The sequence below is a fragment of the Triticum dicoccoides genome, chromosome 6A, assembly GCF_002162155.2.
Source record: "Triticum dicoccoides isolate Atlit2015 ecotype Zavitan chromosome 6A, WEW_v2.0, whole genome shotgun sequence".
NCBI classification, from domain to species: Eukaryota; Viridiplantae; Streptophyta; class Magnoliopsida; order Poales; family Poaceae; genus Triticum; species Triticum dicoccoides.
The window spans coordinates 368,303,966-368,325,472 of record NC_041390.1 but is presented as its reverse complement, the minus strand read 5'-3'; positions in this window follow the sequence as shown (position 1 = coordinate 368,325,472).

Below are 21,507 nucleotides of genomic sequence, written 5' to 3'. Positions count from 1 at the left end.
TTTAATTTTCTTGGATTTCTTGATTTGAATTGCTTTTCTGTGGCTATGTGGTTCCAAAACTTGGGAAGATCATGTCCTCCTAGGTTTTATAGTGGCTTGTCATCCTCATTTTCATCCTAGCCCAAATCCCAATATTCTTTTATTGGGAATATTCCTTTTCTAATAAAGGAATTATCCTATTAGCCCTAGGTTGTGAAGCAACCCATCTTTCTGTCACTCTCAAAATTCCCAAATAATTCTCATAATTTTATTGGGTCATATCTTCCTCAAATATGTCAAAATATTTCCTTGGCATCATCAAAGATAATTCACAAATATTCCTTTTCTGATTCTGCCCTAAGTGGTGGTTTGAGAAGGAAGTGTCAATTATCTTTTATTGTTTGATCCCAAACTTTTTGGACATCTTTTCCTGTCCATATCAGTGCCCCATGCCAAAATTCAACTCAATTTTCCTAGTAAATATTCCTGAGCAGATTTTCAAAGTTCCTGTCTGAGAGAAGTGATTGTGAAGGAAGTACTAGCTAGGCATATACAAATGAGTTGAAATTTTGCAAGGTCCTTCATATGATAAAATCACGACTCTCCACCAAATATGAGCTCATGTAAATCATCTATGTGAGCCCAACTCCAAATCTTAGTTTCTGGTCAGATTTTCAGTTTGTGAAGCAACTATATTTTATATTGCTTCAATTAAGCTGAAAATTTACCAGGACATTCTCATATCCATATCAACTCCCTCCACCAAGTTTTGGCTCAATCCATTACTCCATTTGCCCTGTGCAATGTTTCCAAAATTTTGATCAGAATGAAGCATTGTGAAGCAAGTCCCATTTTGGTATTTCCAAATGGCATGAAACTTTTACAACAACTTCAGATGATCAAATAACCCATCTATCTTAATTTTCAGCTCAATCCAAGCTAGTATGTGAGCGCTACTTCAAAGTTTGCTATTCTGGTCAGTATGGCACGTTGCACTACAAGTACTAGCTAAATCCCTCGTTATGAGCTGAAACCTTGCCATCTTACTCACCTTGGTGAGTGATAAACCGCAGTCAAATCTCAATCTAATCCTCCCGAACAATCCTCTGCAAATGGCATCAAACACCTTGCCGCCGAAATGTTTTGGCTCCTCCTACAAATCACTTCTTTGCCCCTGGACCGAGTTGTTACCGCCTTTGAACTCAGGGTATCACGGTCTTTCTACCGGACATGATGTGGCCGCTCACCTAGCAACGCATATGCCAGTTCACGCAGTGACCACGGGTCACGACCAGCCAAACGCGTGCTCTGGAGTGTTCCTGCCCCTGTTCTCTTCTGCTCCCTCCGCCTCTCGCGTCCAAATCATGTCTGGTAGCTCACCCGTGCTTTTCTGCATCGACCTGAGTCGATGCCTCGCCCTGAATCACTACTGTGTGGTCGCCGTTGTCGCGCTCGTGCCACAAGTAGCCCCTGTCCTCCATTGTTTGCTAGCTTGAGCTCTCTAGAGCATCCCCGAGCCCTCCCCGCGGCCTATATAAGGACCCCCGAGGTGTTCCGCAGCCCCCAAGCCTCTCCCCGTTCCTCATTTGTCACCGGAGTCGTCCAATCTTGCCGGAGTTCGTCGCCGTCCACCATGGCCGCCTCAGACTTGGCTTGGTTCCGACCTTTCTAGCCACTCCCTCGCCTCTCCTCCACCTCCTTGAGCTTCCTCGTGCTAGCTGCTACGCATGCAAACTGGGCCAAAAAGTCCAAAATTCCCTCCCTCCATCGCCTTGGGCCTCCTTTTATACCAAGGGGCTACCACAGTGGTGTACATGCATACAAGAGGTGTAAAGTAGCTACAGTGCACATGCTTATCACTGACATCTTAGGACAAACGCATTAAATGTGCTGTTTACATGCCCCTAACTTTATCGGGGACGGAAACAGAGCACGTCTCGTTCGTCGCCGCCTCACCCCGTATTGAAACGCATCCATGATGACGAGGCATGTAATGCCAAGCTGACTGGCTAGCTGCTGCGCTGGAGCGGTGGCGGGATCTTCACGAAGATCTACATGCCACCACGTAGGTGCTTGCGAGGCTGGCAGGCTAGTCGCTGTGCTGGAGCGGTGGCAGGGCGGCAGAACCTTGCCGCGGCCCTGCAAACATCCCCGGGGAGGATCTTGCTGGGGCCTTGCAACCGTCCTTGGCAAGGCCTTGCTGGGAACTTTGCCTTCTGGTCTTCACAAAGATCTGCATGCCACCACGCAGACGCCCCTGGATCTTGGTCTTGACATTGTCGATGGTGTCAGAGCTCTCAACCTCAAGGGTGGTGGCCTTGCTAAGGCTTCGCAAACCATTCCGGCAAGGAGCTTGCCGGGGCTCGCAAGTCATCCTGGCAAGAATCTTGCCGGGGGCTCATCTTGTCTTCTATTCGCCTTGTATTATCCTCCAGCTGTCCCCATCAAGCCTTGCGCGGGTGCGGCTACAACAGCCCATGCACAAGTAAGGGGTACCAAAGGGCCCAAGCTTTAGTACACCGACAGGAGCCCCCAGGCCTGGGCCACACACGCGGGTGCGAGGCGTTGTTGGGCTAGGCCCAAACAGTTCACGGGCATGCATGGCAGGGGTTAACTAATGTAATCATCTCGTCTGTTGTGCTTCCCCATGATCCGCATTGAGTGCACGACGTGGGGTGCGTGTGCGGAACGGTCGCAGCAGCAGCACGCCTGTGAAAACGCCTTCACATTGAACAGTAAAGAGGCATCCCCGCGCCTTCCCCATAAAAAGAGGAATCCACAGAGGCGCTGCTCATTTACCCCTCGCCTGTCCCAATCTAGGAACCGCAGCTGTCTTCCTCCTCGAGCCCAGAACAAAGCCTCCTCATCCGTCCGCCCCTCACGGTCCCACCATCCTTGGCCTCCTGCCCTCCCTTGGCTGCTATGGCGCCCAAAGCGAGCAAGGGCAAGGAAGCGCCCAAGGCGGGCAAGGGAAAATATGTGTCGGAGAGTGAGCTAGTGAAGATGCAGAAGAGGAACGTCGTCTTCGCCCCGGCACTCGACGCCCACGCGCTGAAGGATCGGTAACTGAGCATGTGGGGAAGAGCGACAAAGGGGCACCCCACGTCATCCCTGCTTCGCGCCTGCTCTAGATAAATTCCCCTTCTTCGTCGATTATCTCTATTGTGGGCTCTGCCCTCCTTTTTCTGATTTCTTCGTCGACATCATGTACACATTCGGCTTCCACCTCTTGGATTTCACGCCGAATGCAGTAGCTTGTATGTCCACCTTCGCCCACCTCTGCGAGAACCTTGCCGGAGTGATCCCCAACACAACCCCCTTCCACCACTTCTTCATTCCTCGCATCCAGCCAGGAGAGGCCCTTTCCGGCTGCGTCGCTTGGATTCCAAGGGCACGGAACAAGGAGACGTACCCCAACGTGCTGTGGCGTGAAAAGTGGGATGAGTGGCGGGGCCGGTGGTGCTGGATCACGGAGAAAGATCCGCAACTGTTTTGTATGCGCCGACAAACGAAGCTAACCCGCGACAACGGTTGGAGCGCCCTCGACCCTCGATACGGGGAGCTTGCGATCGCAATCGACAGGATCAAGCGCCTCAAAGCTGTCAGGCTCACAATCGAGATGATTGGCGCCGATTTCCTTCGCCGCCGCATCGGCCCTCTGTAGAACAAAGGGAGACCAGCCTGGGAGTACCAGAACGCAGCGAATATCATGAGGCCACGCCCTGGTCTGAACAACAACTTGACGGTGATGCAGCACGCCGCCCTCTGCCACAAGATGTTCAAGGTCGACGGCAAGTTCAAGTTGCCGACAAGAGTCATCCCCCTGTGCAACAACACCACCCTGACCTCGATCATTGCCATGATGCCGGCGTTCAACGCCAATGGCCTTGATCAAACTTGGGCCGAGCCATCCGTGGAGCAGGTGAAGGAGTTCTTTGACAACCTGTCGGAGGAGGCCATTCAAGAAGAGACGAACTTCATCCGTCCCACTACCGACGAAGAAGTGGCATACATTGCCAGCAGGGCGAAAGAGGCGGCCCTTGCCGAGGAGGCCGGCAGCGTTGGCTTCATGGAAGAAGAAGCCAGCGAAGAGGAGAACTTTGCCGAGTGGGGGAAGCTTGCCGGAGAGCACAGTGGCGCAGCTGTCGGGGGCCCTTCCACTAAAGATACAGTGGAGGAGCAGCCGTATAAGGAGCCCCTAGCTCCAGAGAAGAAGAAGCGGGTCCTTCGGTGAGTTGGCTCCGTCGAGCCAGTCCGGCGAGCTTCCTCGCACGAAGAGGTCCCCGACAAGGATGTTGCCGGCAAGGGTGTGGGGCGGCAAGGAGCTCAACAGCAACCCGTACGCCAGACGAGGCGCACGACCGTGGCAGCGAGGAAGGCAGCTGAAACAGGCTCACATCAGCCTGCTGCTCCAGCCACGGCCAAGCGGCCCAGGTCCCCGTCTCCTCCCCCTCGCAGGAACACCATAGAAGAGGCTGACTTTGACCTCTCCTCTTTTAGCCCGAGGAGGGAGAAGAGGCCAGAAGAAGAAGACGAGTAAGTGTCCTACCGCTTTGTTTATCCCCTGAGCCTCTGATTTGGCTATCTTATCTTATTTAATATTGCCTTGGCCTGTCCCCGCAGAGACATAGAAACGTTGGCGCGGAGGATGGCGAAGAAGGCCAAGACCTCGACGGGCGACAAGCCCCCGACAAGCACCTCAAGTGCGCCGGAAATGATCACAATCAACCCGGAGTCGAGCCGATGACACAGCCCCAACCCAGCCCCTAGCGTGAGTCCATTACTCGTTTCCCGCAGGCAGGCGTTGGGGTACGTATCTTTACTACCGATATTGTCGGGTTTGCAGGAGAAGAAAAGCAACAAGGAGAGCCACCGAGGGCCGACCTTGACATGCCGCCTCCGTCAACCACACTGCCCAGGGATGAATCCCCGACAAGGGATTCCACCAGCGAGCCCACACACGGGGAGGAAGAGCTGGCAAGCGCAAGCGGTGGCAGCTCCATACCAGCAATGAATGTTGCCGGGGAGGGAGCCACCTCCCAGGCGCTCGTCACAGGTGTACCGCCCGCTTTCGGGCACTCGCCATTCTTGCTGCATGATTTTCCTCTCTTCGCCTTCTGCTTTGAGCTTCAGCCTTGGTTTCATCTCGTTTCTCCTCCCTGGTTTCTAGATCCTCCCTTGACGGACCAGATGGATGTCGACACTGTCATCGAGGAGACCGCCAAGGATGCTGTCGCTGAAGCCGCCAGGGTCACTGCCAACGAGGCCGCCAAGGATGTGCAAGAAGAAGCCGCCACAAGGTCTGCTGGGGAGGCTGGCAAGGAGACCGGCGATCGTACTGACGACATTCCTGCCGCAGGAGCGCCTGGCGCTACATCGGCCCTAGAGCCCTCAGTTGCCGGGGAGACAGTTGTCGAGGACCAGTCGTCAACATCCGACCCCCCCAAGCAGGTACCTGAAAGTTGGCGACAACCTGTTCATCAACATCCCGCAGGAGCGCCAATCGAGGGAGAGGTTTTTGATGAAGAAGTCATTGCTGCTACCGGGCTCAAGATTGTTGACGAGCCGCATGCCAGCAGTAGTGGATCTAAAGAAGACCAGCTCCTCCAGGCCATGAGTGATAACTTCCAGAAGCTCCAGGTGCTTCACCACACCTGCAAGGAGAAACTGGACTACAGGGCAGCAATTGTCGACGCGGCAGAGGCAGACCTCCAAAAGCGTGTCGAACAGATGCAGGTTTGGTTTGCCGAGGCCTGGCAAGAGCTGAGGACTGGCCGGGAGCAGCTGAGCCAATGTTAGGATGAGCTCCTTCTGAAGTAGTCCGACGTAAAGAAGGCACAGGAGGAGGCCGCTCAACAGGCCGCCAAGGAAGACACCCAACTAAGGGAACGTCGTGTCTTGCTCGATGCTCACGAAGAAGACCTTGCCGCTCACGAGGAGGCACTTGCCGCCAAGCTCTGCGACAAGGATGAAGAATTTGAGAAACTTGTCACGCAGCGGACCCAAGAGCTGGAGCAGGAGCACAAGAAGACACTTGACGCTCTGGTCCTGGACCATGCTGGCAAGCTGAAGGAAGCCGTCAATGCCGCCGAGGCTGCAGAGGCCGCCAAGAACGAGCTGGCCAGGAAGGTGGAGAAGCTGGAGGTGGATCTGGAGAAGCATGGCAAGGAGATCTCGGGGCTCAAGAGAGACAGAGATAAAACTACCTATACCTTGGCGGAGTTGCAGACCACCATATCCGACAAGACCAAGCAGCTCTCCACAGCCAACGACTCCATTGTCGATCTGAAGCTGAAGCTGAGCACACTGGAGTCCCTTGAGATCAGCAGGGCTCGCGAGAAGACCCTGACCAAGAACCTCCAGGATGAGAAGGAGCTGCTTGAGAGCGCCCCCGCCACTTACAATGACTATGAAAAAGGCATGGGGATCTGGACTGAGCGCCTCATCAATGTCACGGAGAGGCTCACATCACAACTGTCCACCATGGGCCTATCGAATTTCAGGTATTCCCACAAGGAGAGGGTGACTCTGAGCGCCATACTGACCATTTTCTTCGAGGCCCTCTTCGACGCCCTGAAGCTGCTCCACTCCAGCCGAGCAACCCAACTGGCCAACGAATCCCACAAACTTTGTCGGGCCGTCCTTCTCAAGGTGCTCACCAAAGTGGCGTACAGGAACCCCGGCCTCGACCTCACCAACATGCTTGACAGCTTGCGGAGGGATGCAGACCGCAAGGCGCTTGAAGAGCTCGTCGCGCCCATCGTCGACATGGTGGACCAAGTCAAGAGGGTGGAAGGCCAGCGCACGGACTAGCCGCTTCGCTTCTCCTTGCCGCCACGAACTCATGCCTAAGACAATTTATCTTAAGTTAGAACTGTGGCGACTATTGATGTAATATAACTTGCTGTGTTTTGGATGAATGCATGCTATCTTTCTTGCCTGATCTCTCTCTGTATGGCATATACCCTACGCTTTATTGGGAAAAAACTTGCCGGTGCGCGCACCCTTGCCGTGAGCGCTTTGAGAAACGGATCCTTATCAGCTTGCTGGGGGTGTCGCTGCCGGCAAGATACCTTTTCGTTCTTAGTGCATCCACTTGGACCGTTGAGCGGACTCAAAACAGGGCAAGGGCGCAACCAATCATGACAAGGTTCCTTTGCGTGCAGGTTTTCCATACAAGAACCGAAATTGTTCAAGGAAAATAACCTCATATTTAAAAGAAATTTACTCAAGGTTTCACAACTTAGCCTTTTGCTGCTGTACTCTTTTCCGCAAGATGCCACCTTGAACGTTGCTTTTTGGTGTCCATACTCCATATCATCATCCCCCCGGCAAACTTGTATGCGAGGGAACCTTCTATTCTTTGAGAAAAAGAAAGAAGAGAAAATAGGAACATGGAACCTTGTTGGTTCATCAGTACTTGTCGAAACAAGTGTAGTCAAATATCCTGGACAAGCATGCATATAAATAAACATGGAAATTGACAAGAACTGTACATACTTAAACTTATTCAACTACGCATAGGGTCTGCGCCTGGCTCTATACATAGGGTTATATGCCTTGCTGGCAAGACTGGTACAAAAGGGGGTGTCCGGGGGACCCGGCAACCATGCCTTCTGGATAAAACTTACGAAGATGTTCGATATTCCAGGAGTTGCTCACTACAACGCCATCTTCGGTCTCTAGGCGGACTGCGCCGGGCCTGGTGACTCGTATTACCCGATAAGGGCCTTCCCACTTTGGCATCAACTTGTTGGAATTCTTGGTCGACTGAATGCGCTGAAGAACAAGGTCGCCTTCCTCAAGGCTTTGGGCGTGAACCTTGCGGCTATGGTAGCGGTGCAAGGCTTGCCAGTAGCGCACAGCTCGCACAGCAGCGTGAAGACGATCTTCCTCAAGGAGCGTAGCACCATCTTGCTGCAACTGCTCTTGCTCAAGCTCGTCATAAGCAAGCAGTTGAGGTGATCCGTATATGAGTTTTGTGGGAAGAACTGATTCCACCCCGTATACCAGGGAGAAGGGTGTCTGGCCGGTGGCTCGATTTGGTGTCGTCCTGATTGACCAAAGAACTGCCAACAACTCATCAATCCAGTGTCTTTGGCACTTGTGCAGGCTGTCGAAAGTCCTCGTCTTGAGACCCCACAACACTTCATCATTTTCCCTTTCTGCCTGGCCGTTGCTCCTCGGATGGGCAAGAGAAGCAAAGCGAGTTTGGCTGCCAAGGTCTTGGATATATTGCATGAAGGCGCAGCTCGTGAACTGTGTGCCATTGTCGGTGATGACTCTGTTTGGCACACCAAAACGACAAACTAGTCCTTTGAAGAACTTGACGGCTGACTGTGCTATCTCCTTTCTCAATGCTTCCAGTTCCGACCACTTTATGAACTTGTCGATTGCGACGTACAAGTACTCAAAGCCCCGACAGCATGGGGAAAAGGGCCCAATATGTCGAGCCCCCAAACCAAAAATGGCCAGGAAAGAGGGATCATTAAGAGCTTGAGCTGGCTGATGAAGTTTCTTTGAATGAAACTGACACACTTCACACTTGGTTGCCAGTGCAGTTGCATCCTGAAGGGCAGTGGGCCAAAAGAAACCTTGCCAGAAAGCCTTGCTGGCAAGAGCCCTTGATCCTATATGAGAACAACATATGCCCCCATGTATCTCTGCCAACAGCTCCAATCCGTCCTCCCGGGGAATGCACTTCAATTTCACACCATTCAGTCTTTTTCTGTACAGGACATCATCCACAAACTGGTACATGTTGGACCGACGGGCTATTTTCTCCGCTTCTTCCTGTTCCTCGGGGAGTTCCCGTATTTGGAGGAACTGAATGATGTGCTGTGCCCATGCTGGAGCCTGAGGCTCGACGACAAGGACTAAAGGCATGTCTTCTGCCATGGGAGAAGTTGTCTCTATAGCAAGGGCTCGAGGCCCTGCCAGAGCCTGTCACCCCCGGCAAGCTTGGCGTCGTCCCCGACGACTTCCTTGCCGGTGGCTCCTAGGAGCTCAGCGTGAAAGTACTTGCCGGAGTTCAACTTTCTTTGCTTATCTTGTCTTGCCGATGGTTTAATGGACGTCTGAGTCAGTTGGAGCACAAAAGTCCCTGGTTCCACATGTAACTTGAGGGCATCACGTTTTGATAGGTCGTCAGCAATGCTGTTCTCTGCTTGGAGACCGTCAAAACGCTCCTCCAATTTCCTCACTTCATCTACATAATCTTCCATCAATGGGCTCTGATAATCTTTGTTGACTTGCTTGACGACAAGCTGTGAATCACCTCTGATAATGAGCTTCCTAATACCAAGGTCTACCGCAATCCTGAGACCGACAAGCAGTCCCTCATACTCTGTAGTGTTGTTTGTTGATCTCTTCCGCGGAAAGTGCATCTGGACTATGTATTTGAGGTGCTCTCCGGTGGGCGCGACAAGCAGCACACTAGCACTGACGCCTTGCAGTGAGAAAGCCCCATCAAAATACATAACCCAGTCACAACTCATTTCCTTGTCGGGGAGAGTGGTTTCTTGAATCTCCTCGTCAGGCGTTGAGGTCCATTCTGCAATGAACTCCGCCAAGGCTCTACTCTGAATTGTCGAAGTGCTTTCAAACCTGAGACCAAAGCTTGGCAACTCCAACGCCCACTCCACAATCCTTCCAGTCGCATATGGGTTGTGTAAGATCCGTTGCAACGGGAAGCGAGTGATGACGGTGATATCATGTGCCTGGAAATAGTGGCGCAACTTCCTCGAGGCCATAAGGAGGCCGAAGAGCAACTTCTGCACACTAGAGTATCTTGATCTAGCCCGCTGCAAAAGGGAGCTGACAAAATAAACTGGGTGCTACACCATCTTCTTCTTCTGTGTCACTTCATTTGCTTGCGCAGATCCTGTCTTGCCAGCACCAGACTTTGCCGGGGGTCTTGCCTTGTCGGCACCAGACTCTTTCAGGAGTCTTGCCTTGCTGGTACCGGACCCTGCCGGGAGAGCTCTGGCTCGTCACCCGATGGTCTCGCCACTGCCGCCGCTTCTTCGTCAACTTCTCTCTGCACTACTAGCGCAACACTGACCACTTGATTCGTTGCCGCTAGATATAGCAGCAATGGCTCTTTCGGTTTAGGCGCGACCAGTCTTGGTGTAGAGGAGAGGTACCTGTTCAAATCTTATAGCACTACCTCTGCTTCCGGAGTCCATTTCATTGGACCTGCCTTTTTCAAGATCTTGAAAAAGGGCAAGGCGTGCTCAACAGCTTTGGAGATGAACCTGCTTAGAGCAGCAACACAGCCAGCAAGTCGACGCACATCTTTGACTCGTCTTGGTTCTTCAATCTGCTCAAGTGCCTTGTTTCCGTATGTTAGCCACCATATTTTCTTAGCGCTTGCTGCAGCTCCACCTCATTACCTTACCCTTCCCATAAGCTTAAATAGTCTTGATCTCGCGGGTGTGAGATTTCTGAGTCCTCATGACTCACGGATACTTCCAAACAGTTGCAGGTGCCGATGATACGAGTGCAGGTGACGCAACCGAGCTCAAGTGGGAGCTCGATGAAGATCTTGGTTGTTGTTATGTGTCTTTTCTGGATGATCAGTAGTGGTGCCCAGTTGGGACGATCGGGGATCTAGCATTCGGGGTTGTCTTCTTTTATTTTGGTTCCATAGACGGACCTTGATTGTACTCTGGATGATGTATGTTTAACTTGTTATTTGTGTGAAGTGGCGATTGTAAGCCAACTCTTTATGCCTTTCTTATTCAATACATGGGATTGTGTGAAGATTACCCCACTTGCGACTAAACCACCATGAGGTTATGCCTCTAAGTCGTGCCTCGACACGTGGGAGATATAGCCGCATCATGGGTGTTACAGTCTGAGGAGATGAGCAAAGTAGGACAGAAGAAGAAGATGGTGCAGCGCCCAGTCTATTTCGTTAGTTCCCTCTTGCAGAGGGCTAGGTCAAGATATTCTGGTATGCAGAGGTTACTTTTCAGCCTCCTCATGGCCCCTAGAAAGCCGCGCCACTATTTCCAAGCACATGAGATCACCGTCGTCATGCGCCTCCCGTTGCAACGAATCTTGCACAACCCAAATGCGATTGGGAGGATTGTGGAGTGGGTGTTGGAGTTGTCGAGCTTTGGCCTCAAGTTTGAAAGTACTTCAACAATCAAGAGCCAAGCCCTGGCAGAGTTCATAGCAGAATGGACCGTAATGCCTGACGAGGAGATTCAAGAGACCACCCTCCCCGAAAAGGAGATGAGCAGTGAGTGGCTCATGTACTTTCATGGAGCTTTCTCACTCGAAGGTGCTGGTGCCGGCGTATTGCTCGTTGCACCCACTGGAGAGCGCCTCAAGTACGTACTCCAGATGCACTTTCCCCAGGAAAAATCAACGAACAACACGGCAGAGTATGCGGGGTTGTTGGCCGGTCTCAGGATCGCAACAGACCTTGGAATCAGAAAGCTCATCGTCAGAGGTGATTCACAACTCGTCGTCAAGCAAGTAAACAAGGACTACCAGAGCCCATTGATGGAGGCCTATGTGGATGAAGTGAGGAAGTTGGAAGAGCTCTTTGATAGATTGCAAGCAGAGCATGTTCCCTGAGCAGAGAACGACATTGCCGATGACCTTTCAAAGCGTGCTGCCCTCAAGTTGCCTGTGGAACCAGGTACCTTTGTGCTTCAGCTAACTCACCCATCCGTTGAACCATCAGCAGGACAGAACAAACGAAGGAAGGCGCGCCCTGGCAAGTACTTTCCCGCTGAGCTCCTAGGAGCCGCCGGCAAGGACGTTGTCGGGAGTCCCAAACTTCTCGGGGGCAGCAACCCTCGGCAGGGCCTCACGCCCTGGCCATAGAAGCAGCTGCCCTTACGGTCGAACATGAGCCTTTAGTACTTGCCGTCGAGCCCCAGGCTCCGGCATGGGCGTAGCCCACCGTCCGTTTCCTCCAAACAGGAGAGCTCCCTGGGGAGCAGGAAGAAGCAAAGAAAGTAGCCCGTCGGTCCAGCATTTACCAGTTTGTGGATGATGCCCTCTATAGGAGAAGACCGAACGGTGTGAAATTGAAGTGCATTCCTCGAGAGGACAGACTGAGGCAGTTGGCAGAGATACATGGATGCATGTGTGGCTCCCACATAGGGTCAAGAGCTCTTGCCGTCAAAGTGTTCCGGCAAGGTTTCTTCTAGCCCACTGCCCTCCGGGATGCAACTGCGCTAGTAACCAAGTGTGAAGCATGCCAGTCCATTCAAAGAAGCTTCATCAAACCGCCCAAGCTCTTCAGACAATCCCTCTTTCCTAGCCATTTTCGGTCTGGGGGCTTGACATACTGGGCCCCTTTCCCCATGCTGCCGAGGGCTTTGAGTACTTGTACGTCACGATCGACAAGTTCACAAAGTGGCCGGAAGTGGAGCCAGTGAGAAAGGTAACAACACAGTCAGCCGTCAAGTTCTTCTAGGTACTAGTCTGCCATTTCAGTGTGCCGAACAAAGTCATCACCGACAACGGCACGCAGTTCACGAGCCGCACCTTCATGCAGTACATTCAAGACCTCGGCAGCAAGGTCTGTTTTGCTTCTGTTTCCCATCCCAGAAGTAACGACCAGGCTAAGAGGGCGAATGCAGAAGTGCCACGGGGCCTCAAGACCAGGACTTTTGACAAGCTACACAAGTGCGGAAGGCGCTGGATTGATGAGTTGCCAACAGTTCTTTGGTCGATCAGGACGACACCAAATCGAGCCACTGGCCAGGCACCCTTTACCCTGGTATACGGGGCAGAAGCAGTTCTCCCCATTGAACTCATATACGGGTCACCTCGAGTGCTCGCTTATGATGAGCTTGAGCAAGAGTAGTTGCGCCAAGATGATGCGACACTCCTTGAGGAAGATTGTCTTCAGGCTGCTGTGCGAGCCGCTCGATATCAGCAAGCCTTGCGCCGCTATCATAGCCGCAAGGTTCACGCCTGAAGCCTTGAGGAAGGCGACCTTGTTCTTTGGCGGATCCAATCCCCCAAGAACCCAAACAAGTTGATGCCGAAGTGGGAAGGCCCTTATCGGGTAATACGAGTCACTAGGCCTGGCGCAGTCCGCCTGGAGACCGAAGATGGCATTCCCGTGAGCAACTCTTGGAATATTGAACATCTTCGCAAGTTTTACCCCTAAGGTGCGGTTGCCGGGAGCCCCGGCAACCCCCGCTTCGTACTGGCCTTGCCGCCGAGGCATGTAACCTATGTACGGAGCCAGGACAGACCCTGTGCGCAGTCAGGGAAAAGGAATCCCTTAGTATGTATAGTTTCCTATCGATTTCCATGTTTGTGTATATACATATATGCATGCTTGTCCAGGGTATTGTACTGCTTTTTGTTTCCAGTAAATGTTAGTGAACCAACGAGGTTCCGTGCTTTTGTCCTCACTTCATTCCAGTCACGGCAAAGACATGCGATCCCGCCAAGGACCCGGCTCCGGCAAGAAGTTGAGAAGACCGCCCAACACGGCGATCCCCGGCAAACTAAACAGATAAAGTTTACCTCTTGCCCATTCGTGTTCGTAACCTATGACTTGTGCATTAGAAAACCTCGTCACTCGTCTTTAAGGACTCGGGGGCTCCCATTTTTGACTCGAACGCTACTTCGGTCAGAATGGTCATGGTGACCCTTGTCAAAAAGAGGTGGGCGGGGGGCTGGGCCCTTTGTCTGTAACCCGACAGATGTGATTCTCCGGCAGGCGCAAGGGGCGCCAGCATGGTGGCTTGCAGGAAGGACTCATTTATTTACTCTAAGAAGGCATTTCGCCTCCGCACGAACGTACACGTGCACGAGTTACCGGCAGGACTAGACTTTTTCATTAATATGCTGATGCAGGTACAAAGGTTACAGGATACGAGCATGGGCTCGAGAGATTACATTATATAGAAATTAAGATTTGGCAAGTGCCTACAATTTAAGGAGAAAGATAGGTTCCCTGTGATCTCCATTCTTGCCCTTTTCCTCCCAGGTGCGGCAGGTGAAGGCAAAAAGGAAGCGACGGGGAACACGTCGATGGAGAGCTTGACGAGGAAAACCCTCGGCAGGGCGCAGGGCCGAGGGAGGGGGACGGCACGATCAGTCAGAGTTAGAGTCGACGTCCTCCCGCTTGACGCCCTCGTCGTAGCTGTCGCTGTCCTCATCGTCACTCCCGCTCGAGGAGGAGGGTTCGCCGTCAGAGGAGCTCTCCGCACAACACCTCAAGCGAGTTCCCAAGATCCCGAAGACCTTGATGGAGAGTAGGCCATCCTACATCAATTTGAATTGGAGGACAAGCCCCTCCGAAAGGCTATGGGCATGGGCTAAGGTCTTCCACCCATGGAGGAGATACATAACATGAGGGGCTAGGAAGTCGACGTCGACCCGCATGCTGCCATTCCCGCAGCCCCTCATGTGCATCCTCAAGGCCTGAGGCGGGTCAAGCTCCATCTCTCGAGCAAACGGAGTGGGGAGACGAAGACGGTCGCGCACTGGCCCGTGCAGCCTGACGTAGAACTCGCGGGGCTGGTCTCCGACATGGCCCTCCATTGGAGGAGGGGCCGCAGGCAGAGGCGAAGCCAGTGCGCCACCCCGTCCTCCTCCTCCCCGAGCGCCATGGCGGCCTCGGCCTCGCCCCCTCCCTCTTCCTCTCGCGGCCGGCTCCGCCGCCACGAGCTCTTGGGAAGGAAGGGCACACTGTCGAGCGGAGGCCCTCGTCGCTGTCATCAGAGCACCAGCATGCCCTCTCGCCATGATGAAGGGGAGAAAGGAGTCGAGGCGGAGGAGATGAACACTGAAGGATGGAAGGGCACCGTCCCCCTCCCCTCCCTCTTATAAAGGGGCGGGGCCGAGGCTCGGCCGCCCGCTCGACCAATCCGGCAGCCAAGAGGCGCATGGAATTGGGATCGACCCGCTGTTGCAATCAGCGACGACCCAGTTTTCCCGCCTCCACATTATGGCGTGTGCCCTCCGCGTCCACCACCTACCCTCCTCGGGGCATGGAGGACATGTGGCAAGCGAACCGGAATCAAGAGGACATCTGAAGCGACCGCATTCCACCACGTGAGCGTGGGACGCGGGCACCTTGAAGGTCGCGACCCGAGTCCACTTGGTAAATGATCCACGCCCCTGCATTTTCCTCCCTTTTCTAGGGAAGGCGCGGGTTGCCTCTTTACCATTTACTGCGATGCAATGCATGAGGGCAGCAACCGCCCCACACATGACCCCCACGTCACACACAACCCCCACGTCACGCATTCAACGCAGGTCTTGGGGAAGTGCGACGGGCGAGGGAGTTACAGCAGTAAAACTCGGCCCCGCATGCCCGCACACCGTTTTGGGCATAGCCCAACAATGCGTCACGCTTATGTATGGCCCAGGCCTGGGGGCTCCTGTCGGTGCACAAAAGGAGGGGTCCTATTTTGTACCCCTTTACTTGTGCGCGAGCAGTTGGAGCCGCGCCTGCGGCCACACCTAGCAAGGTAGAGGAAGGAAGCGAAGCCACAAGAAAACCAGAACAACGCCAAGCCGGAAACACGAAGAGCAGAGCCGCAGAGGGGCGAGGCGGACTCCCCCGGCAAGGCCCTTGCCGGGGCGGCCTCTGCAGCCCTGTCAAGAACCTTGTTAGGGCAACTTGCCTGATACTAGTAGAGCCGCCCCCTCCCTCGAGCCCAATGGTTCCAACACCATCAACCACTTTGGAACAGAGGCTCGGGAGGCACCTCCATGGTGGCATGCAAATCTTTGTGGAGGCCAGAAGCACAAAAGACTAGGTGATGACCAGAAGACGGAGATCCTCGGCGAGATCCTTGCCAAGGATACCCACGAGACCCCCGGCAAGACCCTTGCCGGGGACGACAAAGATGCTGTGGCAAGACCCTTGCCGGGGCCCCTGTCGGTGTTCTGGGAATGGGGGTCCCCAGACTTGCCTGCCTGCGGCCCGCGGCATGGCCGAGCAGCAGGCTGTACGGCCCATCTTCGTCAACAAGGCACCCAAGACCCTCGCGAGGGTCCAAGCCTCGCGAGGCGGACGACGCAAGACCTCCTCTGGAGTGGCCTGGTCAGGCAGGCTCACGAGGAGTGGAGATATCAAGGCAGGGCAAACCTCACGAGGCTCTCATGACGTAAGCCACGACGATCTACACCAGGCGGGCGCCAGGTGGGCGCCAGCGCGCGTAGCGTCCTTGTTTCCCCTTTGGTGCAAAGGAGGCAAGTGCAGCCACGGAGTACCGAGGCCTCAGGCAAATGTTGCCATTTCGGTGCAACAAGACCAAGACTAGGTGGACGGCAAGACAGAGGTCATCATGGAGCCCAAGACGGCATCACCACTAGAGCCTTTCACAGGCGAAGACCGCTTTTGTCAGGATAGCTTGTACTAGCTGCCCCCTCCTAATTAGCCCGCCGTTGTTGGCTCCCTTCCCGCTCAATATTTGGGAAGAGGACCAGGGCCTCTATAAATAGGACTAGCCACCACCATAGTAGGGGCATCTCATCTTAGCTTGAGGGAATCTACACACCACAAGTTCATACACACAAGAACACCTCAACCTCAGGAGGCTGTTCTTCCCCTTGTATTGTTCATCATCAGCCCAAGAGGCAATCCACCACCACCACACTGGAGTAGGGTATTACACCACAACGGTGGCCCAAACCAGTATAAACCCCGTATCTTTCTGTGTTGTGAGTTCGTCGAGTTCGTTCACAAGATCTTAGCGAGCTAGAGCGTAGATCGGTAGGAGGGAAAGACTTCACGCGTACCCCAGTGTTCGAACCTTAAGGGTTTGTCGGAACCCCACATCCGACATTTGGCGCGCCAGGTAGGGGTGCACCGCAGCTTCCCTTCCATCAGTTTGTCGCTCCATCGTTTCCATGGCGGATGCTCGCCGTGCTTGAGCTGAGCGTCGGGCTGCCCTCGCCCCTGCGTTGCTCAGACGACTCCCGTCGGCGTGACACCTCGTCGTTCTCCGTCTCCCGCCGCCAACGCTGCCACCGGCCCGGCGGGGAACGAGCAGCAGGCGTCCTAGCTGCATCCTTCAGTGCGGCAGGATGGCCGCACCGCTACTCCATCACTCACCCCTACTGGTTCTTTGTCTCACGCGCACTGTGCTCCCATGGAGGCACGGGCTGCGCTCATCGCGGCGAACGAGCTCCCGCGTTACCGCCCCGTCGATGACCTCTATGAGGAGTGGCTCGACCGCGTCGCCAAGCTCGTCCGTGCCGCAGGGGTCTCTCCGACGCCGTCCCACTCTCTGCCTCCCCCTCAACCAGCCGCGGGCGACGGGGCTCATGGCATGCCTCCACCGCCTCGACCCCAAGATGGTGCCTTGGCGCCAAGGCGCGCGCCTCCGCGGCGTGATCCACCGCGCCTAGCGCCCACGAGTGAAGAAAGAAGCTGCCAAGAAATCCCGTGGCCGCGAGAAGCTGCACCGGCGCTCCCCGCGCCACCTCGTCAAGACCGCGTGCCGCCTGCAGTGGCGCAGCGCAGACCTCGCGAAGACCAAGCTCCGCCTCAGAAGCAGGCCCCGGCGACCACGGCTGGCTGCCGTGCCTTCACCCCGAACTGCGTAGCGTCGCCTGGCTAGGCAAGTTCGAGCCAGATCTACTTCCTCGACACGACGACACCGCCGACCCCGCGGAGTTCCTGCAGCTCTATGAGTTGAGCATCAAAGTGGCCAACGGCGACGAAAAAGTCATGGCGAACTGGTTTCCCATGGATCTCAAGGATGGGGCCCACTCCTGGCTCCTGAACCTGCAGCATGGCTCGATCTCCTCCTGGGACGAGATGCACGACCGCTTCATCGCCAACTTCCAGGGCGCTCGCGACTGCCCACCGGCCGCGGGCGATCTACGCCACATCAAGAAACAGCCAGGAGTGACCCTCCAGAAGTACATCCAGTGCTTCAACAACACCCGCCTCAAGATCCCCAAGGTCACGGACGAAGCCATCATCTCCGTGTTCTCAAACGGCGTCCGTGACGTCAAGATGAAGGAAGAGCTGGCTATCCACGAGGAGCTTTGCACATCTTAGGAACTGTTCAACCTTGCGACCAAGTGCGCAAGAGCTGAGGAGGGGCGCCTCTCTCTCCTTGAGCTGCCAGATGCATGAGTGGAGGAGAAGAAGGCCAAGGCCAAGGACGTGAAGCGCAAAGAGGCAGTAGTGCTCGCAGCGGAACCCGACACCAAGCGAGGCAGAGATCAGCCCGAGTCGTCCAAGAACGGCCGATGGTTCTGCGCCTTCCACAACCTGAACACCCACAACACCAGCGACTGCCAAGAGCTCAGAGCCATACGGGAAGTACGCTACGGTCGACGCCCCGAGCGCAACGATCGGGGCTACGACCGCGGAGGAGGATGCGGAGGCGGACCCTGGGACGACCGTGGCCCACGCCAGGAGTTGCACGACCGGCCTCGTGAGGACCGCTGGCAGGACCAACTTCGCAAGGGCGCCTGGAGGGACCCGCCTCGTGAGGATCGTCCCCAGGGCAACGCCGGTCTTTCCCTGTTGCCGCCACCAAGAAGGAACGACGACCACCACCAGGACGAGGGGGCTGGGGGCTTCCAGGAGCCGCGTGCGATCGCTTGCATCTTAGGCGGTGCTCAGGCCCCAACCTCTCAGCGCATCTTCAAACAGTTCGCTTGCGAGGTGAATGCAACGCTCCCCAAGCTCGAGGCCACGCGCCCGCTCAGGTGGTCCCAATGCGCCATCACCTTCGACTCAGCAGACCAGCTCAAGTGCGCAACCACTGCTGGCGTACTCCCTATGCTATGCTCCCCAGTCATCAGCAATGTGCAAGTCACCAAGACTCTCATCGACGGCGGCGCAGGGCTCAACGTCCTATCTGTCGACATGTTTGACAACCTCCAAGTGCCCTATGAGCAGCTCCAGCCAACCAAGCCTTTCTCAGGAGTGACTGACGGTTCCACCACACCGGTAGGGCAAGTCTGCCTGCCTGTCACCTTCGGGGAGCGCAAGAACTACCGCACCGAGCTCATCGACTTCGACGTCGCGCACATCCGCCTGCCGTACAATGCCATGCTCGGGTATCCAGCCCTGGCCAAGTTCATGACAGTCACTCACCATGGATACAATGTTCTCAAGATGCCAGGAAGCGGGGGAATCATCACGGTCCCATGTGAAGAAAGGGATGCGGTGTGCTCCCTTGAGCGCGCCTTCCAAGCCGCAACAATCGACAACCCTGATAGCAGAAGTGAAGGCCCTCCGGAGACCATCCCCAAGAAGAAGCTGCCGCGCCACGCAGGACCACAAGAAGATGGCGTCGCGTCAGGAGCCTCATCAGGATCAACGCCCACTCCAGGGACGCCTCCCTCCACCGCATAGGAAAGCACGCTCGGCGCCCTCCTCAGGCAGGACTCGGGGGCTCTCTTCTGGAGGGCCTCGGACCTTGTCAACCTCACGAGGGAGGCGCTTGGGCACCACTTGGAGGCATGCTTCGCGGCGACCCTCAGGAGAGCACAAGGCAAGGAGTGCCCACCGCTCAGGAGTTCATCACCGAGACCACCCAAGAGCTACAAGACGCAAGAGCCATGCGCGGTGACAGCCGCTCACGGAGTGCGGCTCACCATCCAGGCGAGGGTGCTGAGCTGCACGTCTGCTTTGACGTCCCAGGGCTCAACAGAGCCGCATCTCAGGAACGCTTCTAGCCATCACGTGCGGGCCGCTATGAGGGTCCACCACACAACTACGTTTTCATGCCCTTCGGCTCGCCGAGCGTGGCGTCGGCCTATCAGCGCAACATGCGGCAAGCCCTAGCAGCTCAGGAGGCCAGGTTCCACGCCGTTCTGGAGGAGATGGGGATGGTCTTTAGGGAACCTCCTGAGCCCCTAGAGCCTCTCGAGGCTCAGGGTCCTGGTGGCTCATGAGGAGCCATTCCTTCAATGGATGGCTTCAGCTGCACCAACTCTACTTCGTCTACAGAACCAGGTGACATCTTCCAAGTTCATTTAAGCTAGGAGCGCCCCTCGGGCTACATTATTCCCAGGCCACACGGGTCCGTCCCTGTGGCATGTATCCCATTTTGCTTAAGTCTTTAGCTTACCTTGTTGGGGGCGCCCCTCGGGCTGCATCATCCCCAAGCCGCTCGGGCCGGACCCGTTGGCATGTATCTTCCTGCATTTACCTAAGTTGATCTGCTCTCCCTGCTTAACTTTAACGCCCCGGATACAACTTTCCATATTTGTACTCCGACTCTTGCCTTTTTCGGAGATGCGACATGAGTTTCCCTTCGTGGTTGGGCTTTCATTTTCGTTTTGCATTTTGTTCATGTCATGCATTCATATCATGTCATCATGTGCATCACATTTTCATACATGTTCGTCTTATGCATCCGAGCACTTTCCCCGTTGTCCGTTTTGCAATCCGACACTCCTACGTCCTCCAGCGCCCCCTTTTGTCCCTTTTCGTGAGCGGGTGTTAACATTTCTCGGAATGGACCGAGATTTGCCAAGCGGCCTTGGTACACCACCGGTAGACCGCCTGTCAAGTTTCATGCCATTTGGAGTCCGTTTGATACTCCAACGGTTAACCGTTGAACCGTAAAGGCCTCGTGTGTGTTGCAGCCCAACACCCCTCCAAAGTGGCCCAATAACCCATCCAAAACCCCTCCATCCTCTCGGTCGTTCGATCACAATCGCGTGGCCGAAAACCGCACTCCATTTGGACTCTCCTCGCTCCCTCTACCTATATATTTGCACCTCCCCCGAAATTTCGCGGTGCAAACCCTAGTTCTTCCTCCTCCGCGTGCCGGACATGTCCACTCCGTCGCCGGACATGTCCGCCTCCGCCCTCGCGCCCAATCCTGAGCCGCCACGCGCCCCCGCCACCATCTCCACCGCGCCAGCCCGATCCGGCCATCCGCCCGCGGGACGCCCGCGCCCGATGCCGCGACGACGCCCCTCGCCGCCCACGGGAGCACTCCGCCGCTGCCCCTCGTCATCCGCCGCACCGCCGCTTTAGCCCGCCGACGACCGCGCCGACTTGCGTGCCCCGGTCCCGCGCCCTTCCATCTCCGGCGACCGGCGCAGCGCCCCGCCGACCGCGCCCCTCCCTCCGGCCTCCTCCTCAACATCTTCCTCGAGCCTAGCCCTCGGTGAACCTCGATCCGCGCGCCGCCCGGATCCAGATCCAGATCCAAACCCTAGGTTGCCCTCGTTTTTCTCTAAGTCTGCAACATTTTCATGCCATGTTCATTGCAGCATATCTCCATGACCGTAGCTCCGTTTTGCATGTATGATATATCAAAATGTTCATCAGGATGTGCTCTTCATTTTGTTAATTGTTCCATGCTTGTTTGAGTCCATCTTGATGCCCAAATTGTTGATGCAAGAGTGGTATAAAATATTAGGTGCTGATTCTTAGCAGAGTATGAGCATTTGCCATTTTTGCTACATTTATTGTGTGCTGCATATGGACTTGAGCTCTACATGTGTTTTGGGCTATGCCATGCCATCTTTGCAGGGGTGTATGCCATGTATTTTTGTGATCAATGTGGTGACTAGCACAAGCATGCAAAGTAGCTCTCGTAATATTGC